This window comes from Rhineura floridana, chromosome 8 (assembly GCF_030035675.1).
Source record: "Rhineura floridana isolate rRhiFlo1 chromosome 8, rRhiFlo1.hap2, whole genome shotgun sequence".
Lineage (NCBI taxonomy): Eukaryota > Metazoa > Chordata > Lepidosauria > Squamata > Rhineuridae > Rhineura > Rhineura floridana.
The window spans coordinates 91,945,998-91,954,647 of NC_084487.1; the positions used below are offsets into that span (position 1 = coordinate 91,945,998).

The 8,650-nt window shown below is 42.0% G+C and overlaps 1 long non-coding RNA gene across 1 annotated transcript; it reads left to right on the plus strand.

Moving 5' to 3' along the window:
• Nucleotides 1-1,936: 1,936 nt before the first annotated feature.
• LOC133390005 (uncharacterized) lies at nucleotides 1,937-6,444 on the plus strand. The gene is made up of 3 exons (XR_009764262.1): nucleotides 1,937-2,360; nucleotides 4,235-4,277; nucleotides 5,982-6,444. It is a non-coding gene; the product is annotated as an uncharacterized LOC133390005 (long non-coding RNA).
• The last annotated feature ends 2,206 nt before the right edge of the window (nucleotides 6,445-8,650 follow it).

Consider the following 8,650-nt stretch of genomic DNA (forward strand, 5'->3'; position numbering starts at 1 on the left):
ACGTTTAGAAAGTCGGGGGGGGGAGAATAGTAATTATTGTCAAGAAAGATTGATCTCTGTTAGGAACAGCTCTACTCATTTGGCATGGAGTATTCAGGAGGCATGACATAGACTCATTATCACCCATGCAATAGTAACTGGATGGAAGAGGAGAGTGGGGCTCTGCCCACTTGTCCTTCCCCATATTGGGAGCACGTCTGTAGAAGGGAACCTGCAGTACACGCATAGGCTCCGCTTGTGATGTGAAACCTGGATCACACAGACATGCCCAATGTGTGACAGGCTGGGTGAGAGGCCAGTGGGGCCACAGGGTCTGAGCCAGCTGGGACATCCCCATTCTCCTCTTCCACCCATTTACATGATTTATGATCATGATTTATGATCATGTGAAGGATAATGAGTGAAAGGGGTGGTGCCTATTGTTATGTATACTCACCACTAGTTCACAGTGTTATGGGGTCACCCCATGTTTAATATAAATTTCCCCTCTAAAAGTCCTGAAAATGTATGTATCAGTCCTTACATATGGGATGTTAAAGTCTGAGGCTCTCCTTTCATAGCATAATACAGCCAGACTAAAAGGAAACTTTTTTCCTCTGCTCCCCCCCCCCCCAATTTCTGGGCAGGCCGCCAGCGTTCACACATTGTTCTCTAAATATAAGATAACACACAGTCCAGGCAGTAAACTGAATTCCTCATAAGACAGGTGATTGTTGTGACTTTCAGGGGATTCAGGGTAGTGGATTCAGGATCTCTTTAGGTATAAGAAAAGTAATTGAGAACACGAGATTGAGCAACCAGGTTGAGACGGTAGATTGAGAAACAAGATTCACTAGAATGCACACCTTCTGAAAAGACAACATATAAAAAGTGATGCCACTTGGGGTACGAGACTAGACGAAGCAAGAAGCATGTGTCCCATCCATGCCATCTGATGGATTATATTTCCAACTACTTTGTAACTCTGTCTTAGTAAGACTTTGAGCTTGGACTCAGTCTTTTGCAACAGTGTAACCTAAGAGATTTTGTACCTTCAGGGTTTTATACTCTGATGTTAAATGCATGCATACAGCTATATATTTTGTCTTGATTCTATGTGCTTATTTTATGATTCTGATATGATGGCTAGAGCCACCTAGAGTGTATTTAATAAGCTGTAGTGGGTAAGACACAAATAAACAGCATATTAGAAGAATATTCCACTGTCTGATTCCCCATTTATTTTCCTGATACCTCCCAAGACCCAAGAATCCTTGGGTGGGGTCTCCAACCATTAAACTCACATATTCAGATAACTGTTGTTGGAAACCTGCAAGCTTAAGTGAGCTAACGTCTAACATATAAGGACTCTGGATAGATACGGGTAAAGGGGAGAAAGTAAGAACCCTCATTTCTGCACATTCACAAGAAGGGGACCAGTCTTGCCACTTTCAACAGGTTCCACAGACAAACTTAATGAGTATTGAGGTTGCCCCCTCTTCCTTTTGAGTGATATAACATACATTCTAAGACAGAATCTTTGGGTCAAGCTTTGTACAACATCCCCTCATGGACCTGAGGTTAGACTGGTGGTAGTCTACATAGGAAGTTGCCATTCAGAAGTACATAGATGAGTGAAAAATCCCTGTAGAAATAAATTCAATTGTAACTATGAGTGAAAAATCCCTGTAGAAATAAATTCAATTGTAACTATAAGTTCCCAAGACACATGCATGTGGGAAAATCCATACAGTGTTACAGTAGAGGTCTTGAGAAATATATTACATCAGTGATATCAACCGAGGACAAACTTTTGCATTTTAAGTAATTCAGAATGAATTCTAATTAATGGACAATTTTCCCACATAACAGAACAAATAGTCTGATATTATAGGGGTGTTTTTTTAACAAAGAAAAATATACTTTTATGTGGGGTGGACTGAATGAACAGCATACGTTGGCAAACCACGCTGCTGTTCTCAGTACACTATCTCTCAAGACATTGCGATCTGACCAGTGGAAAAACAGGATGTGGTTAACTTTATGGCTGTAAACGATACTGACATCTGTAGTGGTTAAATAACTGCCTGCATATTGCCACGTAGATAATGCTGTTGTACTATGTATGTACGTGATGTTATACAATAGTTAAAGGTCATAGGCTGTTTATGGAGACAAAATAATCCACGCCTCCAGGCGGAGGTAAAATAAAAGCGGAGACCAGAATTACGAGGGGGGCTCCGAAATTGAACTCTGGTCTCACCGTGTCTCACTGTGTCGTGATATCTACATCTGGTGACCTCGACGTGATTCAGAACAAACACCCTCGTACCCACTGGCAGGATCAGCCAACGGTGCACCTCAGCGTACAGCTCCCATTCGTGAGTATGGGGGGGGAATTGTCAGCTCAGCAGAAGGTTCATGCACAAGAGCTACAAAAAATTTTAAAACAGGATACCTCAGCTTTTGTAAGTCGTTCTCACATTGAATCATTGTTAAAAACAATTCAATGTCAATGTCCATGGTATCCAGAGCAAGGATCGCTACGTCAGTCAGATTGGATAAAGATAGGGAGAAAATTACATGAAGAACCAAGAGCACCTATTCACCATCTCTTATTATGGCAAAAGTGTGCTGAGGCCATTAGTCATTTAGGGATAAAAGAGACATCGCTGTTTGCCAATTCTGACCAGAAAACTCCTCTTTATCCCCAACTTTCTTTACCTACACCTGAAAAGGATATTGAGAAATTTGTAAATGCTCCTCCATATAGCCCTCCAGTCCAACAAGAACAGGTTACTGGGAAGGTTAAAGCAGCCATAGCTCAGGCTGCAGCCTCAGGATTATTATCTATGGAAGAAATGGGAGACTGGGAGGGTACAATTTCAGCTTTTCCCGTTACATATCAGCCAGATCCTAATAATGCTAATAATCGCATAGCAACTTGGACAGCTCTTCCGTTTTCTGTTATTAGAGAAATAAATAAGGCAGTAAGAGAATATGGGATTACGGCTAATTATGTACAAGGGATGTTGGAAGGAGTAGCTACTGGATATAACATGATCCCTCAAGATTGGAAGGATCTCTTTAGGATGATTTTGACTCCTTCGCAATATGTAGTTTGGGACCAAGAATTTAGACATGCTGCTATAGCAGCTGGGGATGCTAATATCATTCCCGAGCAAATTTATGGGTCAGGTAATTTTGCTACCATAGCACAACAAGGGGTATTGCCTGAAGCCGCATTTCATCGAACTGCTGAGTGTATACAGAAAGCATTTAAAAAGGTGCCTGCTGGGAAAGAACCCTTACGTTCTTTTACGAATGTACGGCAGCAAGCAACAGAGCCCTATTTTCAGTTTGTTGACCGTTTGAAAGAGGCTCTGACACGGCAGGTTGATAACCCTCAGGCACAAGGGGAATTATTGTTAAAATTAGCTTACGAGAATTCTAACACAGACTGTAAAAAGATTTTGAAAAACATTATTCATAGACCGCAATATGAATTGGGAGACATGATTCAAGCTTGTGCAGAGGTAGGTACACATGTTCATGCCATGACATTGTTAGCTGGGGCATTAAGACAGGGTAACAAACCTACAGGCAATTGTTTTAATTGTCAAAAGCCTGGTCATTTCAGAAGGGAATGTCGGGCTCCTGGCGGAGGAGCATTTAAAGGTGGGGGCACTGTTACAAACCGGCCAAAGAAGATCTGTCCGAAATGTAAAAAGGGTTATCATTGGGCTAATCAGTGTCGTTCAGCTCCCACTACCAATACCAATGTGTCTTCCCGTCCTATTGAGGGAAACTGAACTTGGGGCAGGCTTCCAGCCCCGAATCTCAAGGAAGTGTACCCACCCCTGCTACTCAAGGAAGCGCTGGAATTGATTTAATACATGCAGAGTCAAAAGATGTTCCTTTGCCTGGAGCAGTTCTTTTAATGCCTACCACACTCACTGGCCCTTTACCAGAAGGCACCGTAGGCCTTGTACTACCGCGATCCTCTGCTTCCAAGAATAATATAATGGTGGTACCTGGTGTTATTGATTCTGATTATCAGGGAATTATTTATATTCAGTATTGGAGTCACCTTCCCCTTCAGTTGAAGAAGGGAGATTCTTTTGCGCAACTATTGTTATTGCCATATCGTCTTTTCACATCGAACACTTCCTCCCAAAAACGTACTGGTGGATTCGGATCTACAAGGACGAAATCGCCGAGTGTGAGTATTTCAGGTAATCCTTTCCATCCACAGGTAGCTGCAGTACTGGCAGAAGTGACCAGGGAGAAACCGGTTCGTAAGTATTGTTTAAACAATGTTATTTTTGAAGGTATTATAGATTCTGGGGCAGATGTCACAGTAATTGCTGAACATAACTGGCCATCCTCTTGGCCAGTAGAAGTGGCCCCTTCTGTGTGGGGAGTGGGCGGAGCTCAGGATTCAAAACGGAGTAAGGATTGGATACAAGTTGTTGCTCTTGATGGTGATCGTATAGCCCACATTCGCCCTTGTATTTTGGACATTTCAGTAAATCTGTGGGGAAGGGATTTACTGGAGCAATTCCAGACCACCATTGTTATTAATGATTAGCCAACAAAAGGCAGCTCTTCCTTTACAATGGAAGACAGACATACCCATTTGGGTAGAACAATGGCCCTTACCCAAAGAAAAATTAGAAGCTCTGCACCAACTGGTAAAGGAGCAACTGGAAGCTGATCATACAGCAGAAATAATCCAAAAAGCACGATTACGATCAAGGCAATTATTAGGTATCGATCCGGTTGAAATTTCGTTGCCTCTTAAACTTTACACATGGGAAAATGCTGTTGCACTTTCTGATGACCTTCAATGTGCTTTAGTCTCTTATTTGGGCACAATTTCATGTCGTTCCTCATCAGATCCACGGCTTCAAATTACACAAAAAATTCCTATCCAGTTTCAATCTGTAATCAGTTTACAACCCTTACCTGCGGTCACGGTCTATACTGATGGCAGTCCAACTAGAGGGGTTGTTGCATGGCACGAGCAGGGGGTTTGGAAGACAATTTTCACCTTACCCCAAACTTCCGCTCAGAGATCTGAGTTGGCCGCTGTTAGTATGGCGCTGTTGACTTTTGCAAATCAGGAGGTTAACATTATTACCGATAGTCTTTATGTTAAGAATGTTGTACTTGCATTACCCGGTAGTTATGTCTCTCCCATGCTGGACACTAATCTACTTGCTCTTATGCTTACACTTCAAAAACTCATACATACTCGGTCTTGTCGATTTGCTATATTTCATATTCGCAGTCATCAACCTTTCCCAGGATTGTTAACAGAAGGTAATCAATATGCTGATCAGGCTCTTCGTGCCCTCCTTTGCACACCCATAGAAAGTCATGCCCTTCATCATCAAAATGCTAAAGCACTCCAGAAGCAATTCCATCTTACTGCCCAGGAAGCCTCTGCCATTATTCAACAATGTCCCCAATGCACACAGTTAACTCTATCCCCAGAACCAGGAGTGAACCCACGAGGTCTCATAGTTAACCAGTTGTGGCAAATGGATGTTACACATTTTCCTACTTTCTCCCCATGGAAGTATTTGCATGTTACAGTAGATACATATTCCGGATACATATGGGTAACTCCTCAGAAAGGGGAAAAAACTAAGAATGTTATTAATCATGTCATTCGTTCTATTGCCATCATGGGCCAACCTCAGACGATAAAAACTGATAATGGCCCTGCATATGTTTCACAGCAATTTGCACAGTTTTGCACTAAGTGGTCCATTACACATTTGTTTGGTATTCCTTATAATTCTACAGGTCAAGCTGTCGTCGAACGTACCAATCGTACCCTTAAAGAGCATTTGCTTAAACAAAAACAAAAAGGAGGAGTACCACTGGGATTGGCCACCAAAGAGGAGTGGCTGGCACAAGTGTTGTTTACCATTAATCATTTAAATTTGTCTCAATCTCCCAATACTCATTTTTCCTTTTCTACTCGAGCGCAGCGGCATTTTCAGCAGTCGGAGTCTCTACCTGCCCCGCGGGTGCAGTTTCGGCAACTACCAAATCCAGAGTGGAAAGGCCCAGTTCCGCTTATAACGTGGGGTCGAGGTTACGCGGCTGTGTCTACGCCTGACGGTCCTGTGTGGGTACCTGCTAGGTGTATCCGGCCCTGGAAAGACGATGTCCTGGCACGATAATCTTAAGAATCCCATCCCTAATTTTTCTCTGCAACTTCAGGATACTGGGATGTCTTCCAGGAAGCGTGGTCGGAATGTTCCGCAACCTCCCGTGACTTGGGGCCAAATAAAGAACTTAGCAACACAAGCAGAAAAAGCAATGGAACAAGCCGGGGTGGACAAGACAACTGAGAATACCATTCTTGCTTTAATTGCGTCTTTAAATACAAATTCTATTTTTGTACTTTGCATTTGTTGGATTTTAGGAAGCGCCGGGGCTGACAGGTTGGGGCAGGAGTTGGGGATGCGGTTTCAACACAATATCTGGGTTCAGTTAGCAAGAATGACAAATGTGAGTGACTTTTGCATGACTGAACATGTACAGGAAATGGGTATGTTGGGAACATGTTTAATACCCGTATGCAAAGCACCTGGGGATATTGGGAACATTACAGGACTTGGGCGGTTCATGAATACTTCAGAGATTAAATATCATACTGTTTCGAATTGGGGAACTCCAACCTTCCAGCTGCCTGTTAATGCTTTTCAATTATTTACATCACATGTTGCAAATTCCATTAATAATACGTGTGCTCGGATGGTTAATTGTAGTCGACATAAGGTGCAGAAGGGATGTCTAAAGGTTGGGAGACCCACATGGAATTGTACACAGCACATTAACATATCCAGTATGTACGGACACATTCCTTTACCAGGTGGATGGTTTTGGACATGTGGAGAAACCACTTTTAATTATGTTCCCGCTAATATTTCTGATACCATCTGTTGCCTGAGTCGACTGGTCCCCATTTTCCTTCATAAAAGGGAGTTGCTAGCCCAACGTAGGAAAAGAGAAGCTGTTGCCATGCCGGCTGATTGTAATGACAAGGTGGAATTGCTTAATAAAGCAGAAAGTGTATCACTAGCCATCTCCCTTGTTGGACTTCCTGCATTGGCAGTAAGTAACAGCAATCAATTACATAAATTAGCCTGTAATTATGTTAAGATGATAAATGCCACCTCTCGAGCCATTGCTTTGTTAAATGAAGAGCAGGGTATATTAAGACAAGCTATCTTGGATAATCGTGCAGCTATAGATTACCTGCTATTACAACATCAGTTGGGGTGCGAAACTATAAAGAATATGTGCTGTTTTAATTTAACTGACAACAGTTTTGAAATCAGAGCACAGGTAAAAAACTTGAAGGATCTAGCTAATAACATTTTGCAGGACGCCCCTACAACTTGGTGGCAGTGGCTTTGGAGTTGGCTGCCCACTGGATGGCTAAGTCAGATTCTTAGATATGCTATTCTTTTACTCATTTTAAGTATAGGCTTATGCTGTTTTTTACAATACCTTTTCCAGACGTGTACACCTGTTGCTCCGCGACCATTACGTAGCAATTACTTTTTGCTAAAAAATAAAAAAGGGGGAGATGTGGGGTGGACTGAATGAACAGCATACGTTGGCAAACCACGCTGCTGTTCTCAGTACACTATCTCTCAAGACATTGCGATCTGACCAGTGGAAAAACAGGATGTGGTTAACTTTATGGCTGTAAACGATACTGACATCTGTAGTGGTTAAATAACTGCCTGCATATTGCCACGTAGATAATGCTGTTGTACTATGTATGTACGTGATGTTATACAATAGTTAAAGGTCATAGGCTGTTTATGGAGACAAAATAATCCACGCCTCCAGGCGGAGGTAAAATAAAAGCGGAGACCAGAATTACGAGGGGGGCTCCGAAATTGAACTCTGGTCTCACCGTGTCTCACTGTGTCGTGATATCTACACTTTTGATCTGAAATCATAATGTTTAAAGAAAGAGAAGCATGATTCCTTTCTTTTTCTTTTTTATCTTTTTGCCCTCATATTATTCTCTGACTGGCAGCCCAAAAGATTATATAAATTTCAAGTACAAAAGAATGTTTCCAAGATTCTTGAATGATAACACCTGAAACCTAAATTATACTTTTACTTGCTTGTTTATGGATGGGCAGGGGAAATACAGTCCTATAACAATGATTTTGAGAGAGAGAGATTTCACCAGATATTTAGAACAAAGGGGGTACATTAAAGAGACAAGTATACACTAGCAGGACACATAAAACCCATGCTGCATATTGAAGGATATGCAAATGAAAGGTTCAAATAAATGAGCACTGTTAATTAAATCAGGCAACTTATGACCCACCAAGCCAAATGCAACATACCTGTCATGTATTGTGGCCCAGCAGGAGCTTAGCAACACTCCTGTATGTGCAGTTTCAAGCAGGCAGCAAAAACTGGAGCTTTAATGAGCCCTGATGAGTCACCTAGCGTGGCCAGTTGGGTAAGTTCCATTTGAGCCATATGTTGTGAGGGCCAGAGATAGCATTCAATTGGTTAAACCTTTTCTTTTAAGTCAAATAACAATGGAGATGCATTGCATTCCAACAACAACAACAAAAGCTTTGCTATAATGAGAAAAACTGTTTCTCATCTAGAT